The sequence below is a fragment of the Vulpes lagopus genome, chromosome 4 (assembly GCF_018345385.1).
Source record: "Vulpes lagopus strain Blue_001 chromosome 4, ASM1834538v1, whole genome shotgun sequence".
Classification (NCBI taxonomy): Eukaryota; Metazoa; Chordata; class Mammalia; order Carnivora; family Canidae; genus Vulpes; species Vulpes lagopus.
Window position 1 is genome coordinate 17,810,391 of NC_054827.1, and position 20,495 is coordinate 17,830,885.

The 20,495-nt window shown below is 35.5% G+C and overlaps 1 long non-coding RNA gene across 2 annotated transcripts in view; it reads right to left on the reverse strand.

Annotated features, from left to right (window-relative positions):
- LOC121489726 overlaps positions 1-20,495 on the reverse strand; it is a 541,311-nt gene that overhangs the window by 267,849 nt on the left and 252,967 nt on the right. Inside the window, exon 1 of one of the 2 annotated variants that reach the window (XR_005987405.1) lies at positions 14,758-14,878. The exons of the other annotated variant lie outside the window; for it this stretch is intronic. This is a non-coding gene — a long non-coding RNA (uncharacterized LOC121489726). Of the gene's footprint in view, positions 1-14,757; positions 14,879-20,495 lie in introns of those variants that run through there. 2 annotated transcript variants of the gene reach the window in all.

Genomic DNA, 20,495 nt, shown 5'->3' on the forward strand with positions numbered 1-20,495 from the left:
TAGGGACAGCAGAACAGCAAGGGCAAAAGAGGCTGAGCCCCTGACAACCCTGTGGAGCACAGCTGCCACACCAACTTAGATTCATGAGAAAGAGAAATAAGGTGTTTGTTTATTCCACTATTGCTTTAAATCCTCTCAAAAAAAGTCAAATATACATTCTTATTTTCACTAATAGAACGCATAACCATTGATTTATTTAAAGGCTTTAAAATGATTTTTGAATTCTTTATTAGCCATCTCTGAAAGAATATTATTGATATGTGAAATTCCCAATATTGTTAGTGTATCATTATTTGAAATTTCAACCTTAGGATTTAAAAAAACTGTTGTTTTCTTGACATTAGGTATCAAGATTAAAAGTCAAGTTAATGCAAATATGTGGGAGAACTAGCTTGTTTAATATTTACATATATTTGATATGATATTAAAAAACTTAAATCTATAAGAACTTTTAAAACTTATTGCTCTTTTGATATCATTATGGACCTGTCTTCAAAGTTGAATTACACAATTATAATGCCAGGATAAGAGGGAACATTAAAGAAAAATTTTGCATAATTAAGTCTTATCTGTTAAGAAAGGTAGCCTAGGCTTTCAAAAGTATTACAGTGAGTACCACCAACAAATGGAGAACATAGGATCCCTAGTCTAGGAGAGGACTCAAAAGTCAGGTCAGCTAGCTTAACTTCAGTCACTTTACAATGCATTCTTATCACCCCCACTTCAAAAAGCCACCTTAGATGAGGCAGCTTCATGCACCCCTTAAATTAAGCATTTTGAGTAGAATACCGCAAGCTCATTTGTAAACCCAGTCTAAAAAACTCTTGAGCCTACTATACCATAAAGGATCCCAACCTTTGTCAATACAAAGAGAGGCAAGAGATAGCAAAGAGGTTCTATGTTCTTCTCTCTTCCTATTTCTTCCTCCAGTTAACTACAAAAGGGAAAAAAGTAAAACAAAAACATATGAAAAAGCTACAGATTTTGCCTAAGACCATCCCTAAGTATCTTGGGAACAAAATTGTTGGGTTATAGAGGAAAGGTAAAAAAGTCTTCCTTAGAATTTCAAATTTTAAATCCAAGATGGCCAATATTCAAATAATTGGAGGTTCAAAATAGAAAATGAATCAAAATAATTTAGGACCAGCCAATATGATCCACCTGGAAAACATACTCTATTTTATTAAATGCATCTCCATGAGAAAAATGAAATTTTTAAGCCAACTCTAGTCAGAACTTAACCTCTTCAGCTTCAATCTTAGGATAATATGTGACCTTTGGAAATAATTCCCATTCTTTTTCTTTGTTGTAACAGATTTGGGAGAAAGGGACAAGGAAAAACTAGTCCTTCTCTGATGTTCAGAGGAGCAGCTTAAATGCTGTCTCCCAAAATATTTGCTCACATCCTAATCCCCAAAGCCAAGAATGTTACAGAGGGAAGAAAAAAATATCTGTAGACATAATTAAGAATCTCAAAATGAAATTGTTCTGGATTATCCAGGTAGCCCTAAAGTCAAATGACAGCATCCTATAAGAGACACAAAGAGAAGAGAAGGAGGCAAAGTGATCATAGAGGTAGAGACCAGAGTGATACAGCCACAAACCAAAGAAGCAAAAAAACAAACAAACAAACAAAAAACATCTGAAGCCACCAGAAGCTGGAAGAGGTGAGGAGAAATCCTCCTCTGGAGGCTTTAGAACCAGTGTAGCCTTGCAAACATCTTGCTTTCAGACTTCTGGCCTTTAGAACTGTGAGAGAATACGTTGTTCTTGTTTTAAGCCACCAAGCTAATAGTAACCACTTGTGTCACCACAGGAAACTAATGTGGTAGGGTAAGCTCTATAAATAAGCTGAGTATGAAGGCCATGGTGCCAATGTGATACGCAAGCTCCGATGGTATTCTTCTCTCTCTTCCATGAACAGGAATAATAAAGGCATTGTAGCTTAGCTAGGGTTCAAGACAGCCATTGATTCAGATCTTCCTTTAATAATAACCACCTTAGAAGAAATGCCTAGACCTCTGAGAGTCTTATGTTCTGGACTTGGGAGTAGGAGAATAAACCATTCTCTTTTTTACCCTTCTGTCCATCTACCCAAAAACTAAGCATCTTTTCTTTTAAGTACCTTATATTAAAACAGTATTTCATTGATTGAACCACTGTGAAAAGAATTGAAATAGGTTATGAGATTGTAAAGTTCTCCTGAAGTCATTTTTCAGCAATATGAATTCACTTCAACTCTAAAAATTTATCATAAGGTCAGAGTGAAAAAGTACACAAAACTTTATCTGCAAAGTGTTTGTCGCAGTATTATTTATAGTAGCAAAAATAGTAAAATAAACTAGATAACCAACACTGAGGATTGATTAAATAAATTTTAGAATCACACAAAAATATTCCATGCAGCCCCTAAAAAAGAATGTTCCTGGTGATACATATGTTGACAAGTAATATATTGTTGAGTGAAATACCATTACAAAATATTATAAATAGCTTTTTCTCCATCTTGTATAAAACACACAGATAGAAATGTCTATATGATGATACAAAAAAATGTCAACAGTGATTCTCTGTTTTTTTTTTTTTTAATTTTTGGGGGGGTTTAAAATTATAGGTGATTTTTATTTATGTTTATAACATTTAAATAATAAATATATATTACTTATATAAAAGTAATTTAAAAGGCATTTAAACTTGGAAAATTATAGACATAGAAACCACTGTGAATTTTACCAAAACTCTTCTATTCATAAATGCCAAAAAATTAGTTGATTTTTATGTACCTTTTCTTCTGAGCAACTCAAAATGTTTTTCTGGTTTTATCATCCTCTTGTTAAAACAGTGGGGACCTTACATATTTGCAGTTATTTAAGTGCCCTATTTGAAAAATCTTATGCCAATTCACTAAATATATTGGATAATATAATCAGAAAATAGTTAATAGACAAAAGCACCCTCAGCACTTATTCAGGGAAACCCTGAAAAAGAGTGACATAGTATAACTCAAAATTAAGTATACAATTTGTAATGAGACCCGTTTCAGATCACACCATTAAATAAAGGCAGTCATTCAATTTTTCTAATTGCCAGGCACATCACAGGATTATATAATTCTTGTCATTTTTATCTCAGTTTAAAGAGTTAACATAATTGAAGCTCAGTCTACAAGTTTATGAAAATTTACTGGATATAAACACATACTCCCTTAACAACTTGCAGTATCTTAACTAGGGCAACAGTAAAGAATACACTCCTGAATGATTTCACTTTGCTTTTTATTACTAATAAAACTCCTTAGGAGAAAATTTAAGAAGTTGACAAATAACTGACAATTTGGCAAACTTTTCATTGCATAACTTCATACAAAACAAATTAATGAGGGAAGATTCATAATAAATTAATATATTGAATTAGGTCTAAACTCAATGAGATTACATTAAAATCTCATTTCATTCTATTAAAAATTCAATAAAATGATGCCAATTAAATGAAGCAATCGGTAAGAACACAGAGATTTACTTGATGTTTCATCTATTCTCCCTCATTATTAGGTTTCATTTTTAACAGCTTGTTGACAGTAATTCTCTCCTGACAGTACTAGAGCTAGAATCATGACTCAGCTTTGAAATCAACTTGGAGAAAAAAAAAATAATCCTCAAATTGCCATTTAGCACATCTGCTTCTCCAGGTAATTGAATTCTCGTAGAAAATACATCATTGGAGATGTATTAGAAGTAGCGGCAGAGAGAATAAAGTTAGTAGGTGGAAGAGCTAAAAATATAGAATAAAGAAGAGCACAGAGCATAAGAAAATAATTTAGAAAGTTGCTACTTGCTGTAATTTCTACTGCGTTTCAACTTGGAGATTAGTCCCCAAAAGACTAATCCATTCCCGTTTTTATTTATGCACTGCAGGCTTCAGTTTAAAGAGGTGTGGTGTGCTTGCTGGGCCTGCTGATTTTAAGTGCCATATCCTAGGGCTTAGTCTATTGAAACACCCTGATAATGGATCCAACCGCACTTCGGAACAATCCACCCACTAGGTCTCAGCTGGACTGGCTCATTACAAAAATTCATAATCATTCTGTGTATGGATTCAGAGTGCACCAGCAACTGAGGTGCCAGCAAAAAGCAATATTATTTTGTTAATCTCCAAGCAACTCAGAGGCAGAGTCGTGGCAGATCCTCTGCAATTTTGGGGTCTTCATTCCAGTCCATTTATATGTTGGACACACAGATTCAGTGAGGGACTGGGCCTCATTGACCATGCACTGGATTTGGAATATGTTTTCCCTAACTTTTCCTAACTTCAGGCCCTTTGTGAGCCCAGACCTAATGAACAGGTGCACTTATTTTAATGGCTATTCTAATCAATCAAATTCCCAGAGAAACTAAGGAACATCAACTATCCCAGAATTTTTTTTTAATGAGACATTATTTATTTATTCATGACAGACACACAGATAGAGGCAGAGACATAGGCAGAGGGAGAAGTAGGCTCCCTACAAGGAGCCTGATTATGACTCAATCCCCGAACCTTGGGATCACAACCTGAGCTGAAGGCAGATGCTCAACCACTGAGCCATCCAGGTGCCCCTATCCCAGAATTTTCTTACAAAAAGATTTTCCCACTGAGACTGGAAAGGGTAATGGAATATTTTATAAAGTCTAGCACACGAATAGACTAGTATTTAGTGACTTGCATCTATGTATAAGGTAGCTAAACAATAAATATATTTTAAATGAATAAAAAGCTAGTAAGTGACTTATCAACAAACACGGCAGAAAAAAACTCCAAAGTTGATTTGTTATTAAAGGAACAGAGCAGAGCTTCCCACCTAAGAATGGTTCTGTCCCTCTGCCATAGAATATTTGTTGGGGTCTGGAAACATTTCTGGTTGTCACAATTCAGGAGGATACTACTGTTATCCACTGGGTAGAGGCCAGGGATATTGCTGAAATATAATGCTAAAAGAAGATTCCCACAACCAAGGATTACCAGCCCAAAATGTCAATAATAGCAAGGTTGAAAAACCCTAGGTTAGAAAAAGGGAGGAAATTCTAACTCAGAATTGGCAAATTGATAAACTGATAAAGTAAAAACAGTCTTTAGGGACCTTTCATCAACTGTTGAGACCATGGAGTATGAGGACCTGAGCCTGTGGAGAAACACTCCCAGTTATATGGGACCTTGGCAGATTGGACTGTTGAGAGCTTGGGAGTGTGAACACACCACTTCCTTCTTTTACACCCACACTCCCAAACCTGTTATGTACAACTGAGACCTAGAAACACTAGGCTGAAGCCAGTACTTAAACCCCAGCTGTTCTATGTGTTTAGAGTTTACAGAAAGACAATGCCCAGATTAGCAACTGCAACCATTTCCTTTAAAAAAATCAGAGGCCTTTCAAATTATACAAGTAACTTCCTACCACCCCTGCCTGCCACCATAAAAGAAATACCTATTTCTCCCTTCTAATTCATCATACCACTTTTCTCTTTTACCTTAAAAAAAGGCATGTACATTTTTCAAAGTCATAGATCTCAGCACTATCCATACTTTGGGCAGGAAATCAGAGGAATATTGAAGATAGTGTTTCTTCAGTGCTTTTTCACCTTTTCCAATGTCCTATCCTTTATTCCTTCAGGTGACATACAGCATTGCCATGGTTTTCTAGAGTTTCTTAAGATAAGGTATCAAGTTGTCCTTGCCAGCATCACTTCTATGTTCTGGTCCACCTCCCCCGAGGTCTCTACCAAATTAAATATTCTTTAGGATGTGCCTGAGTGGCCCCAGATGTTAGAAAGTATAGTGAGAAGAGTCAATGGAGGCTATTACATTATTGCTTGCAAGTGGATTTATGCATTAGCAGGTGATTCTGGGAGACCTGGAGGGATCATCAATTATAGTATGATGATTGGCATAGCATCAGACTGCAGTAAAGACTATAGATATTTAGGGGGCAAAACCAGCTTTTTGTCAATGTCCAGATTGTGCCAACATAGCCATCTATCCACTAGGTAAGATCAGTCGGTATGAGACACTGCTGACAATGATCTCACATTCCCTCTACATTGGCACATAGGGACATCGCAGTGAGGGAGAGGATGGTATACACCACACCCTGCTATCAATAACATGTATGTTAGAGGCTTTTTAAATACAGAAGAGAATATCTCATCTTTTTATCTGGCATTCTATAAAGATCATTAGAGTCCCACTGGGATTTTAAAATATATTTTTAAAAAAATAATTTATAAAATTTATTTTTAAAAATATATTTAAGGACTACATGACATGGAAACACAAATATGAAAAGCAAAGGTCTCTGACATCAGACTGAACCCTGGTAGAGGCAACTGATCTACGTCCCTGAAGCAGGGAGCATCCTCCTCCACTCTCCAACTTCTGTCTCTCCTCTTCCCTTCTCTTTCCTAATTGTCTCACTTTTCCTTTTCTATTTCGTTTCTTATGTTATTTTCCCTTCTCTATCTTGTTTGCCTGGCTTAGGCCTTGCAGGAACACCCAGGGACACCCAGAAGCATGGCTTCACTTGGAGTGCAGCTAGAAGTTAGAGGGCTGCTGGCCCTCTGGTGAAAAGAAAGGAAAACCAGGTTCCTGTATGATGACAAGCTGACTAATCATTAAAAGATTTATCAAATTTTGATGGAGCACTTTGTCCATGACAAACAACCAGTATGTGAACAACGAATTAGATATGAGTCTGGACACAAGGACTTCATAATACTACTGAACAGAGGAATATAAAAACAACTGGTAAAAATGAAGCAAGGACAAAATAAAAGAATGGATATTTGGGGGGCATTTGAGCTCTACTTTGGAGATAGAAGGAGATCATTTAGGCTACAGACCTGTGTTAATAAAGACATTGAGGAATGAAGCCTGATTGTGAGATGGACGGACATCAGAGTCACTGAAGCATGAGACAGCAGTCTTGTTGTGAAGAAAGGGAGACACAATCTTTTTTGGACCATGAACACCTTTTGGTCATCTGGTGAAGCCAGTGGAACCCATCATAGAGCAATGTTTTAAAATGCATAAAATAAAACACACAGGATTAAGAACGAATTAACTGAAAGCACAGTTTCTATCCACAGAACTCAGCAGTTGTCCATGGACCCTGGGTGAACCACTCCTAGCTGCAGTCTAAGACCAAACTGCAAGAGTTAACTTAACTTCCAGACTGAGGAATAAAAAGGTGGTGGGCAAGAATAAGCTTGAGCTACGAGACACTAATGTTATCTTATAAAATGGAGAAGTCATTCAACAGGAAGATGGCAGCTGAAGGCCAGTGCTAGGACCAAACAAAATGAAGATTCAAAGAACTAAAATATGCTAAGGATGCAAAAAGTGGGCTTTGTTGGATCAGGAAGTGCAGCCTCCACCCTCTCTGAAAGATGGTGACTCTTCCTGGTCAGAGGGTTGTTCTCACTATGAAGAATACTATCTTCAATGATAAAAGCTACACATGTGCACGTGTGTACCTTCTTCATCCTTCACCCCCATCTTGAAGCTCAGTATTTCTGAGAGAATGTTTAATAACTAGCTCACAAGTTGCTTTCTTCTGTTTATTTCCTGCTTAATATATAAAGCCATTTAAACTCTGGAACTGAAAGAAATTAAAATGCTGTAGGTCCCTCTATAGATGCCAAGGAAAACTGTGGAAATCTCCCAAGTTGGGCCTGGCTGAGCAAGTCATAAGCCTCATGACTTGCCTCTGGAGTGCCTAATTCCTGGCATCACTCCAGTGGGTTCCAGGACTTGAGTAAAGACTGTTTATTTCTGGGAGTATCTAAGAAACAACTTTGGTTGTTCTGAGGAGCCACCATTAATTCTGTCTTTGGGGAAAGTTACCAAGACTTCCAATGGTTCCTGGAGAACAGTGCTAGAGCTGCTGGGGACTGATTAAGAATAAACAGCCAGCACCAAACAAGGACTTGAGAAGGGTGAGAATCTGTCCCAAGACATTGAAGCTCAGGCCTTACTCCAATGCCCACTTATAACCAATTACAATCAAGGGGCATCTGGGTGGCCCAGTTGCTTAAGCATCCGACTCTTGACTTCAGCTCAGGTCATGATCTCAGGGTCATGAGATTGAGCCCTATGTCAGGCACTGACCATGGAATCTGCTTAAGATTCTCTATCTCCTCCTGAGCACTGCCTCACTCAAAGTATCTTCAATTATTATCCGTAGTGCACTGTAACATGTGGACTGTGATCACTGCAATTATTCAACCGTGTCTTATAGGAACTATTAGTTGCAACTAATTATAAATTCATGATAGAAGCTGTAGATATCTTTTTTACTTTATTTTTGTTTTGTTTTTGTCAGAAGGATATATTTAAAAATCATGCACTAATATGCAAAAGATACTTCAAAGCACTAAAAACTTCTTAAGATGTATCTATGGGAAATAAAGGCCAATATGCTACCTTCCTCCATTCAGAAGACATTTTAAGTATCATTGGTGGATTCCTATAGCTAATACTGCAAGTCACAAAGACTGCAGTTTGGCAAACCCACAATGTGAACAGGAGATTCACTGAGAAATCAGTCAAGCAACATCCAAATGGATAGTCAGAATGCTAAAGGAAGGTCATAAAGTTTGGAGGGCAGTGACAGCAAAACAGGGCCTAACCTTTTCAACTGTATGTCGGAAAGGGGTTGCTAAATTATCTGTGGCAAACCAAATGCATGTTTACTGTCTATTTGAACAAATTAGTATATAGAGCAATAAATCTCCTGACAGCCCGGGAGTGTGCAAATTAGATGCTCTCTTTTCCTGGTGTTATGATGTAGCTATTACATTCATTCTTTGCATTAATGGGGCTACATACTAATGATGCTTCATGGGTCACCCAAGGCATGTATCTTCTTCTAACATTTTGATGATTTCATGTACCTCATAGAAAAAGCACATTAATGAAGATGAGCTTCATTTTGAAAGGTGAAAAGAGAGAGGATTCAGAGCAAATGTGACCCATTAATGGATAACTCAGAACTTATCTCTGCAGAGCCATTTCCTAACTTGAAAGAAAGAAAGAAAGAAAGAAAGAAAGAAAGAAAGAAAGAAAGAAAGAAAGAAAGAAAGAGGATTCAACTTGTGATTTAACATTCAAGAACCTAACAAATGCATTCGGTGAAAATCTAGCCTTATTATGCCCTCCTGACTTTGATAAAGCATCCCTGGTTCAAACGGATTCCTCTGACATTTGACTTGAGGCGCTGCTGTCTCTGACAATGAAGGAAGAGAAACACCCAGGGATATACACGCACAGGAACTTTTAAAAGGAAAACTCTAACTTTCTTAACCAAGGAAAATCTTGGTCTTCCAAGAAGTTGATCTATCCAGCAGGTTTGTTGAAATTTTCTTCCTGTACAAAACTCAAAAGGAACACAGGAAACATTTATGTTTAGACAATATTCTATCAGAGAGTTAACTAGAACTATGATAATGTTCATGAGACCTGTGTGTTAACACAGTATGCTGAATACATCACATCCACAATGTAAGGAAATGATAAAATATGCCAGAAAGTATATGTTACTTAAAAAAAATAGTCCCTAAACTCCAAGAACTTTTTAATCTAATCTATTGCAATACGCATAGATATTTTTCAAAAAGGAGAAGAGATTTATTGACACACAAATTTAACTAAGTTCTAAGTTTTGCTTGTTTGCTCACTATTTTGTCATTCTAGTTCTCTTCATTTGCCTTTAAATATGTTTTTTCTATGCCTCTAGAATATTTTGTATTATATACTACTTTTAGTAGCTTTCAGGGTTTGTAAAAATTGCCCCAGATTTTTATGGTTTAGAAATCCTTTTGATAATCTATTTTGATCACTCATCATCTTCTCTCCACCCACAGCTCATTTCTGTTTGCATCAGTTTGCTAAGTGTGGACATACTAATCTTTTTGTTCAGTAAGCCACAGTCTAGTTCCAACAGTGCCATGGGTAAATATATAGAGACTATGAGTACCTGAACACTACCCACTAAAATCATTCTTAGTAATTGGCTTTAAGAAGCTGTTTTGCAATATCTGTTATAAATATTAATTTTATTTACTCTAATACTCCACAAATCAAAAGAAATGAATTCATTATATATGGCTTTTTAAAATAGAAGCATTTCTGAAGGAATTGGAAATTATTAAGGAATCTCGGGGGCACTAAGCCCGAAAATAAAACCATTAGATTTTCTAAACAAATGGAGCCAGTACTGTGAGAGATTATGTGCATGTGAAGTTTGTCTCCCTGCCCCACCCCCAGCACTAAAATTGGAAACACACCGCCAAGAAGAAGTAATGACCCTGCAGATATTCAAAGTCAAATTTTTACTCACATTGATTATTTTTAACATTTTGAAATATCATTTTTATACTTCCATCTGAAAGTATTTATAAGACTAGAATTCCAAGGCTGTATTCACTACAGTATTTTATGAAAGCAATATTTTTCTTTGTTATATGGAGGGGGGCAAAATGGAAAAATATTATGACAGGTATAATTTTCTAGTCACTTTATAAATTAATCCATATTCTTTAAGGGTTTATTTATTTGTTTGAGAGAGAGAGAGCTGGGGGAAGGGCAGAAGGAGAGGAAGAATCTCAAGCAGTGTGGAGGCCAATGCAGGGCTCAATCTCAGGACCCTAAGATCATGACCAGGGCCAAAATCAAGAGTCGGATGCTTAACCGACTGAGCCACCCGGTGCCCCTAATTTAATCTAAAGTCTTATCCTAATTCTCACTAGTTGGACACACGTGGACTTTCACCATAGGATTAGCAGGTGGTAAATATATTGTAGGAGAAAACAAAAATCCTCCTTCAGATCTAATTCAAATTACTTGAATTTTTACCTTCTCTCAATTTCCACTTCTTTCCCTCATCTCTGAACCCAGAAAATGAGATATCATCTTTTTAAAAGGAAAAGCCTAAAGTCATTTCTCAGTCCTTGAAACTCTGAGTTAATTCATTTCTGAAACAGATCAATGCCCATCAACACTGTTGGCCCCATCACATCCAGGCATTCTTGATGATAAAGTAGAAGAAACGATACACATCGTCAGCTGCCCCTTGAGAGAGAGAGACATGTTATCTTAATAGCATTCATTACAAATCTACAGTGTATGTCATGGTTGTTCGGCCAGAAATGCTCTATATCTGTGCTTCTGATATCACTCAGGAAGATGTCAACAAAATGTGGTGTTTGAACTATATCACAGGTTCACAGAAAGCGGTTGTCAGTACTCCTAAAGGTTGGTTTACCATTTTCTTATCAGCCTGTTTTCATCTTTATAATATATAGTGTTTGTGATGACTCAGGGCTGTTTAAAACAAGAATTCACTAGTTTTCTATTCATCATATAAAATTTTGGCTATATAGTTTCTGAACAATCCCTTGCTTCAATTCAAAAATACTGTGGATATCTTAACAGGGGTACATAGCCAATGAATTATTTTTCTAATATATCCACAAGCAAATGTTTTCTTTTTTTTTTAAGCAAATGTTTTCTATCTACATGGTAAATGAACAAGCATTACTCTATGTGCTAGGAACACAGCATGCTAGCAGTTAAATGCAATAAGATGTCAAAATACAAAGAAAAAGTGTGTAGTAATTTGGAACTAAATGGAAAGTATGAGTTCATTTCAGTTAATTCTGTTCTCTACTAAAAAATGCTAAAGTTTACAAAATGTTAGCCATTTGATTTCCATATTTTTAGGAATTACATTTAATATGAGTTATTTTATTAAAACACTAGAGAGGGGACCTGGGTTGGCTCAGTCGGCTGGGTGTCTGCCTTTGGTTCAGGTTATGATCCCAGATTCAGGGATGGAGCCGCATGTTGGACTCCCTGCTCAGCAAGAGTCTGCCTCTCCCTCTCCATTTGCCCCTCCCCCTGCTCATGCTCTCTCTCTCTCAAATAAAATCTTTAAAAATATAAATAAATAAATGAAACGAAACAAAACACTGGAGAAACAGTGAGTTGTGTTATTCCAGTAAGGTATACTAATAACATTTAAGGATGCTGACACAACACTGAGTATTCTTTGTGTATTAACATGCAACTTTCTAAAGATCTAAATTTCAAACCAAATTTTAGGGAAACTTTGATATTATACTGAGCCCATTCAAGAAGTATTGCAGAGGGCACCCACGTGGCTCAGTTGCTTAAGTGTCTGCCTTTAGCTCAGGTCATGATCCCAGGGTCCTGGAAGTAAGCCCTGCATCAGGCTCCCTGCTCAGTGGGAAGTCTGCTTCTCCCTCTCCTTCTACCCCCTTCTCCTGCTCTTGATCTCTCTTACTCACTTTCTCTCTCTCAAGTAAATAAATAAAATCTTAAAAAAAAAAAAAGGTATTGCAGACTCCTTATCTTTCATCTCAGGGCAAATAATTCATCCCTCTGAAGCTATTTGTGCTAAGATCTATTATTATTTTTATGTCCTATCAATATTAGAACTATTTGAGTCTATCCAGAACTCCAACAAACTCTATTTAAACAAATAATGGTATTCACTGAAATCAAGAAGTTTTTTGGTTAAATATTTTATTTTTATTTATTCATAGACACAGAGAGGAGCAACACAGGCAGGGGGAGAAGCAGGCTTCTTGCAGGGAGCCTGATTCAGGACTCAATCCCAGGACCCTGAGTCAAAAGACACTCAACCACTGAGCCACCCAGATGTCCCTGAATCAAGAAGCTCTTAAAAATAAAAGTTATAAAAAAAAAGTCTTAAGATATTTCCACCTTTCACAAAAGAATCTTTTGTGGTCTTTGAAATGTACTATTCTTATTGGGAGAGAGTGGCAGCTGACTCTTGACATAAAACTCAAAACATTACTGGTGAATTTTTAAAATTATTTTGTATTATTATTATTTTTTGCTGGTGATTTTTTAAACATATTTCCCAGTTCTTTCATCAGTGGCTCATCTAGCCACCCCAGTAAAGTAGAAAAGATGAGTGTGCAGATAAGACTAGGTTATAGAAGAGAAAATCTAGATTAAACTTGTTTTATTACTGAAATAATTCACTTCTAAATTACCTTGTCACTTAAATTTGGTTTAGTTTTTCTTAATTTGCAACATGAAGTATCATATTTTAATCTTCAAAATATTGAACAGAGTCAATGCCAAAGCAAAATTACATTTAAAACACTACCTTTTTTATAGTTAGCTATTAGACTTGTCTCTAATAAATAACTCTTCTAGCACGTTTATATATAACTAAGAAAGTATGTGTAGTTCCTTAAGTAATAACAAAAGTTAAAGGAATTGCTTTCAGCTAAAGAAGCCACAGTTTATGCATGGCGGAATAATTATTTCAACAAACAACAATACTCACAGAAATATTTGGTTAACAATTTATGTAACGAATCTTTTAAATGTAAAACAAAGTAATCTTTGAAAGCTATTATTTAGTGGGAGGGGAAAAAGTAAAGTATTTAACAACACATTTAGCCAATGCTAAAATCATAGAAGTTATTAGGTTTAAAATATCATGAATGGGGGGTATCTGGGTGGCACAGTCAGTTAAACATTTGCCTTCGGCTCAGGTCATGACCGTAGGGTCCTGGGACTGAGCCCACATTGGGCTCACTGCTCCATAGGGAGCCCACTCCCCTGCTTGTGTTCTCTCTGTCAAAATCTTCTAAAAAAAAATAAATAAAATATCATGAACAGAAGATCTTTAAAAAATTCCATACACAGAACCCCACTCTTGCTTAATGAAGTAATCCATTCTTACATGTTCAAGGTAACGATACTTTCATTCAATGGTTTAAAAAAAATTCAAAAGTATTAGGACATTAACCCTGACAGTATCCCAGATGGTAATATCAGTAATCATATAGAAAATAGGATACAAAGGCAAAATGAATAAAAACCCAAGCATTTAAGCCCAATGCTTTTGAATGCATCCCTGGCTTCCACTTTTTTCTTATCACAAAGAAATCTAGACTCTTTAAATAACATAACTTCTTAGAATAAATTTCCAAAAAATTAAAACAGATGTAGACCTATGTTTTCATGAATGTATTTCTTTAATGTGGTCATAATTATCTCCTTCAAGGGCTTCTTTATAAGCCTTGTGGATTATTTTTCAAAAATACATTTTCTTGACCTCTATTTCTTAGTGTATCTTTTATGAGTTCCGATGTAATTTCTTGGGTACTTCCTGGACATTGGAATTTTTTTAAAAGCTCCTTGGGTAATTCCACATGCAACAAAGTTTGAAAACAGCTGTTCTATACACTGCATTTTCTATAGAAAAATACAAGTGTACTAAAGTCTGAATTTTTCAGATAATATCCTTAATTCTTCCTTTTACAAAGTAGTATAATATTTGGGCCTCACCTAAACAAATGGGCAGGAAATAAGGTTTCCATAAGATATTCATATCATTTCTTTACATTTGAGCTACATATGCAATAGATCATCTCTAAATGACAAAAATCCAACATTCTAAAGGAAGATCATCAATGTTTTTTTATGATGTGGACACTTGAATGGGACACAGCCTCTCTAGAATTAGCAAACATTATCTTTACACACTGGTTCCACTTTCCCACACTCCCCTTGTCAACTCTGCACCCTGTACAGTATCCCCTTCTGCATCTATAAAGCAGATGACCCTTTAAGGCCTTGCCAGATGAAACTCTCCTCACATATAAAGTCACAGGGTGAAGAGCAGCTAGCTTCATGAGTGATAACCCCAGTCCCTTTACTCACTTCATTGATCCTTGTTCCCTCTCTCTCCATCTGCCTTCTCAATCTCTCCGAGAGTTATCACTTGGCATGGACTATGCACCACTTGATGGTCCCAAGGTTGTCACCCTTCTAATGTGGCAGCTGACTTAAAAGAAGCAGGAAGCAGAAACTGTGAGGACATTTAAGGGCTACGCCCAGAACTGACACAAGTCATTTTGGTCATACTTAGTTTACTGCTCAGTCACCGTATTTGTCTACACTTAAGGGGGAGAAGAGATAGACTCCATTACTTGATGGAGTCACAATACAGAAGAGCATATGAGATGGAAAATATTTCTTTGTGACTATCTATGAAAAGCGCAGTTTGCACCATTCAGCCAAATTTTCATGAGTGTCCTTTATGTCCTAGGCACCAGGCTCATTTCTCATGATTAAATCTCATAGTCTCAATAAGTTAATTTTACCAGCTGTGTCACATACCAACTTTATCCTCTCAAGTCTTTTTCACAGGAACTGCTGCCAAGCTACTGCATGATATTTATATTTTTTAAAACAAAAACTATATTCACAACTTGGCTTCTATCCCTATAAAGTTTCACCTAGTTGATCTCACCCTTTTCCTTTAACCTCAAAGCATACTTCTGAATTCTATTATCTACTTCTTTGACTCTCATCATTTAAAAACCTTTTACATTTTACATAAATCATTCATTTATTGATTCAACACATATTTACAGAGTACCTTCACAGTCAAAGCATTGGCAAAAATGGGTACATTGAGTGGAACTTGAGCAATGACTTAACCCTTTGTCCTATTACTCCACAACTACCTAAGGCTAATATTGATTCATCAACACATCCTGAATACAGCTGTTCAAAGGGACTAAAATCTATACAATGTATTATCTGCTTTTTCACAGCTAGTTCACAAGGAAAGCCTAGGAGACTGTCAGATGCCACGTTTGCCATATTTGATCTATGGGAGCTGTAGCACATCAAAAGGGAGGCAGGAAAGCGGGTTGGAAGACATTTGGTTTAAAAACAATGCAAATTCAAACAAGTTCCAGTTGATCATTGCTTTCTATTTTAGATGCTTATATTTGCTTTATAAAAATATATATTTTTATAACCTCTTAAAGATTAACAATTTATTTAATCTCATTTGATATCCAAAAGCAGCAAAATCCATGAGTGAAGAATCCAGGATTGGGACGCTTACATTAATGAAATACTCTTCATCAATAAATATTTATCAGATATGGATTACTGGTTTCAGAACTAAAATTTAATTAACATACTCAATTGAGCATAAATCATTGGTCTTAATGATCCAGAATTTGATTACTTTGTCTTAAGTAATTATCTTAATATTGCTTTGTCTAAAGTCATAATTAATAACAATGATTGCCACATAATAAGTATGCCCTCTACAAGGAGTTCTAATTGGTACAAACTAAGAGACAAAAAGGAAATTTTTTTTAAGATTTTATTTATTCATGAGAAACACAGAGAGAGTTGGCAGAGACACAGGCAGAGGTGGAAGCAGGCTCCCTGCAAGGAGCCTGATGCAGAACTCAATCCCTGACCCAGAGATCATGCCCTGAGCCAAAGACAGATGCTCAATCACTGAGCCACCCAGGCATCCCCCGAAAAAAGAAAAATTTTCTAGGAGACTCTTCTCTATTTAAACCCAATAAAATGGTTTTAATGCTATAATTTCTCACATAAAAACTCTTCAGTTAAGTCAAATACTTTAACTTTGAAGCATACAATCTTTCAAAGCATGGAACTGACATATAAATTTGGTTTCTAAACATCAACTTACTTGATTTTACAGCTTTATTTCTGAGTTTCCACAACTAGTTCCATCGAAATAAATATATAATAAATTATTTCTAATTTTATTATCACCCAAAACAGTCTAGTTTTATTATTCTCCTGAATCAGATCACTCTGTAGTAAAGCTGTGTTATATTTATGTCTGGTACTTTAAGATTACATGAAAGCTCTCTACAATGAGCATTCTAGAAGCTTCCTATTGCTGGAGTTTTCCTTACTATGTTATACTCTTTCATCCAGAAAAACAGAATATTGCTAAAATCGGTTTTGTGGCAAACCTGGATAAATTTATTTCCCACTGTCCATTTCACCTTTAAATATTTCCCAAATGTTAACTACAATAGACAATTACATTAAGTAATTAACTTAAAATCACTCTATTTTTCGGAATTAAGCCCACCACAGTTTAGAATCTTGATGGTATCTAATAAATGTTACTATCTATAACACTATAAGCATTCAAAATATTTTATTGCATTCTGTTTTTAACATATGTGGAGACTAAGTCATAGGGCTTCATGGCCTTATAAAAAGATCAGAAATGAGTCATTAACTCCATCACTAAAATTAAAGCCTTTCCAGATTCTATTCATGAGTCCTACCTATCAGACCATGAATTCTACTTTTAAAAATCATTAAATTACCCTTTAGCTAAAGTGACAGAACAGTTCCTTTTAGACCTATGGGTCCTTGGTTCAAGTGCCAAAATAGAAGGATTTGTCATAAAACCACAAAAAGAACTTTGATTAAAGAACCCTTAATGAAGATCTGACATTTAATCTGTTCTTTTATTGGGTAAGATCTTTAAATATTCTCTCCTTATAAATTCATTTCATATTCATTTGGAATAGTACTTGATCATAGGAACGTGACTGTATGCTGGTACTAAAAAAAAGGTAATTAAGCAATATGTTCTATCAAGGACATCACCACCCTGTAACATCCATCATCCACTTGGATGGTTAATAATTTCAGTAATGTTGCCATGACATTGTAATGAGAATGTTTCATATCCTGCAGCCTTTGTCAATTGGACCTGCTCTAAGGTCAAATGCTGGCAGTTTGTCAATAAAATTTTCATGTTTGCTGTGCCCCTTCTGAAGGGGTTCCCCCCATATTAATAAAGAAAAATGCCAAACAGGACTTAGATGTAGATGGGCTCCTAAAGATGGTCTCTCACACACCAATTACCTTTCTGAACATTCTATCGCAAGCATTGAGAGAACAGTATTGTATGAACTTGCACAAAGTGGTAAAAGCAGCTTGCATTATCTATTAATATGGATATACCGAAATAATTTTCTAAGAAATGGAGCCATACTTTAAATGACAATTTTAAAATAAATAGTTCCATGAAACTGGCTTACAGTCGAAGTTCAAATAGCAACTTTTGTTTTTCCTTTGTCCTTGTGAAGTTTCCAATTGACTAGAAATCTGTATAAAGCCAAAGAAACTTCCAAATTTGAAATTCTACTCCAGTCTGCACTAAACTCTCATCCAAAGCCTCATTTCAACAAAAAACATCAAAAGTAAAACCAAGCCAAAAGAATAGCACTAAGAATTTCGTCTTCTGAATTCCAGTCAATAGCAGAAGTGTGTGTATGTTTGCGTGTGTGTGCATGTGTGTGTGTGGCTTTTATTCACATAAGGGTAACAGGATTCCTATATCAGAAATGATACTCTCTGGTCAAAATAAAATGTATTTCAAAATAAAATAAATCATGGGTATTAAAAGTACAGCATAGGAATATAGTCAATAATATTGTAATAACTTTGTATGGTGACAGAGTTATGATAATAACTACACTTATGGTGAGCATTTTATAATGTACATAATAGTCAAATCACTATGTCATATACTTGAAATCAATATTATATTGTCAACTATGCTTTAATTAAAGATAAAGAAAAATATTTTTCCACATGGATAGTATTTTTCACTGACTGACCAAAGTGAAAGCAATAGGTATTAATCTTCATTTATGGCTTTAAATTAACTTATATTTGGAGAAATTTGAACCTTTAGGAACCTCTTTGAAGAAAACAAAAGACTCTGGACTGGACCATGAGGTCTTTGGGATACAGAGGAAATAGATTACCCTCAAAAAAATCCATAGAAAGTACTTTCCACTGACCCATGCAGGAATATAGTCCACTCCCAAGATTTTCAATATTATATTCAGATTCTTAAAATCTCAAGGGACAAAAGACAAAATATTAAGTTGAAAATGTTGTGGGAAAACAGTTTTAACCATCTTGCATTTTTCAGTAAGATATAAGCCAAAAAAGAGTAATTTCATAAGCAACCACTCTCCAAAATATACAAAGAACTCTTAAAACTTAACAATAAGAAACGACATACTTTTTTTAAAAAATGGGCCAAATATCTTAAAAGGTAATTCACCAAAAAAGATGTACAGATACCAAATAAGCTAATGAAAACCTGCTCCGTATCATATGTCATCAGGGAAATGCAAACTAAGACAAGATTCTTATCTACACACATATTAAAATAGCTAAAATCCAAAACACTATAAACAGTAAATACTGGTGAAGATGTGGAGCAACAGAAACTCTCATACATTGCTGATAAGAATGCAAAATGGTACACCCACTTTAGAAGAGGGTTGGCAGTTTCTTACAAAACTAAGCATACTCTTACCATGTGATCCAGCATTTGTGCCCCTTGGTATTTACCCAGAGTTGAAAACCTATGTCAAGAAGAAGAAGAAAGAAGAAGAAGAAGAAGAAGAAGGAAGAAGAAGGAGAGAGAGAGAGAGAGAGAGAGAGAGAAAAGAAAAAAGAAAGAAAAGAAAAAAAGAAAAGGAAAAGAAGAAAAGAAAAGAAAGAAAAGAAAGAAAAGAAAGAAAAGAAAAGAAAAGAAAAGAAAAGAAAAGAAAAGAAAAGAAAAGAAAAGAAAAGAAAAGAAAAGAAAAACCTATGTCCACATAACAATATGCACAGGAGTATTTGTAGCAGATTTATTAATCATTGCCAAAACTTGGAAACAATCAAGATGATGTCCTTCAGGGGCTAGATGAATTATTAAGCTGGGTTAATTTCCAGACAACAGAATACTATTTTATGTTAAAAAGAAATGTGCTATCAAGCCATGAAAAGAGATAAAGTAAGCTTAAATGCATATTGCTAAGTGAAAGAAGGCAATCTGGAAGGTTACATGCTGTATGATTCTGACTATATGACATTCTAGAAAAGGCAAAACTATGGAGACCGTAAAAAAAAAAAAAAAATCAGTGGTTGTCAGATGTGGCACTGAGAAGAAACCAACAGGCAGAGTAAAAAGATTTTTAGAGAAGTGAAAATATTCTGTATGATATTATAATGGTGGATACCTATCATTATGCATTTGTCCAAACCCAGAAAACAAACACCAAGAGTCAACCCTAAGGTAAACTGTAAACTTTGAGTGATTATAATATGTCCATGTAGACTCATCTTTGGTTAGGGAAAAAAAAAAGGTACTGCATGGTGAGTGATGTTGATAGTGGGGGGGAGACTGTGCATGTGTGGGAGTAGAGGGTATGTGGGAAATTTCTGTACTATCAGTTTTATTACAACCCTACAATTGCTCAAAAAAATAAAATCTTTTTAAAAATAAAGGTAGAGTCATCCACAGCATTTTCTTGCTGAGCTTAGTTTTCTTCAAATCACGGATAACTCTGTCTTTTCGGGTTAGATAGAAGTTTAAAGAGATTTTGTTTGTTCTAATAAAGATTTTATAATCCTCAGGAAGAAATGAGACCAAGTTGGGTCTACACTCAGATTCTTTATAGCACGTATCACAGTGGACTGCAAATGCTTTCACTTCTCACCCACCTGAGAGACCCATATTCAATAAAGACCATTTCTCAACTATGAACCCCCCACTTTCTAACATTGTGCTTGACACAATTTCCAAG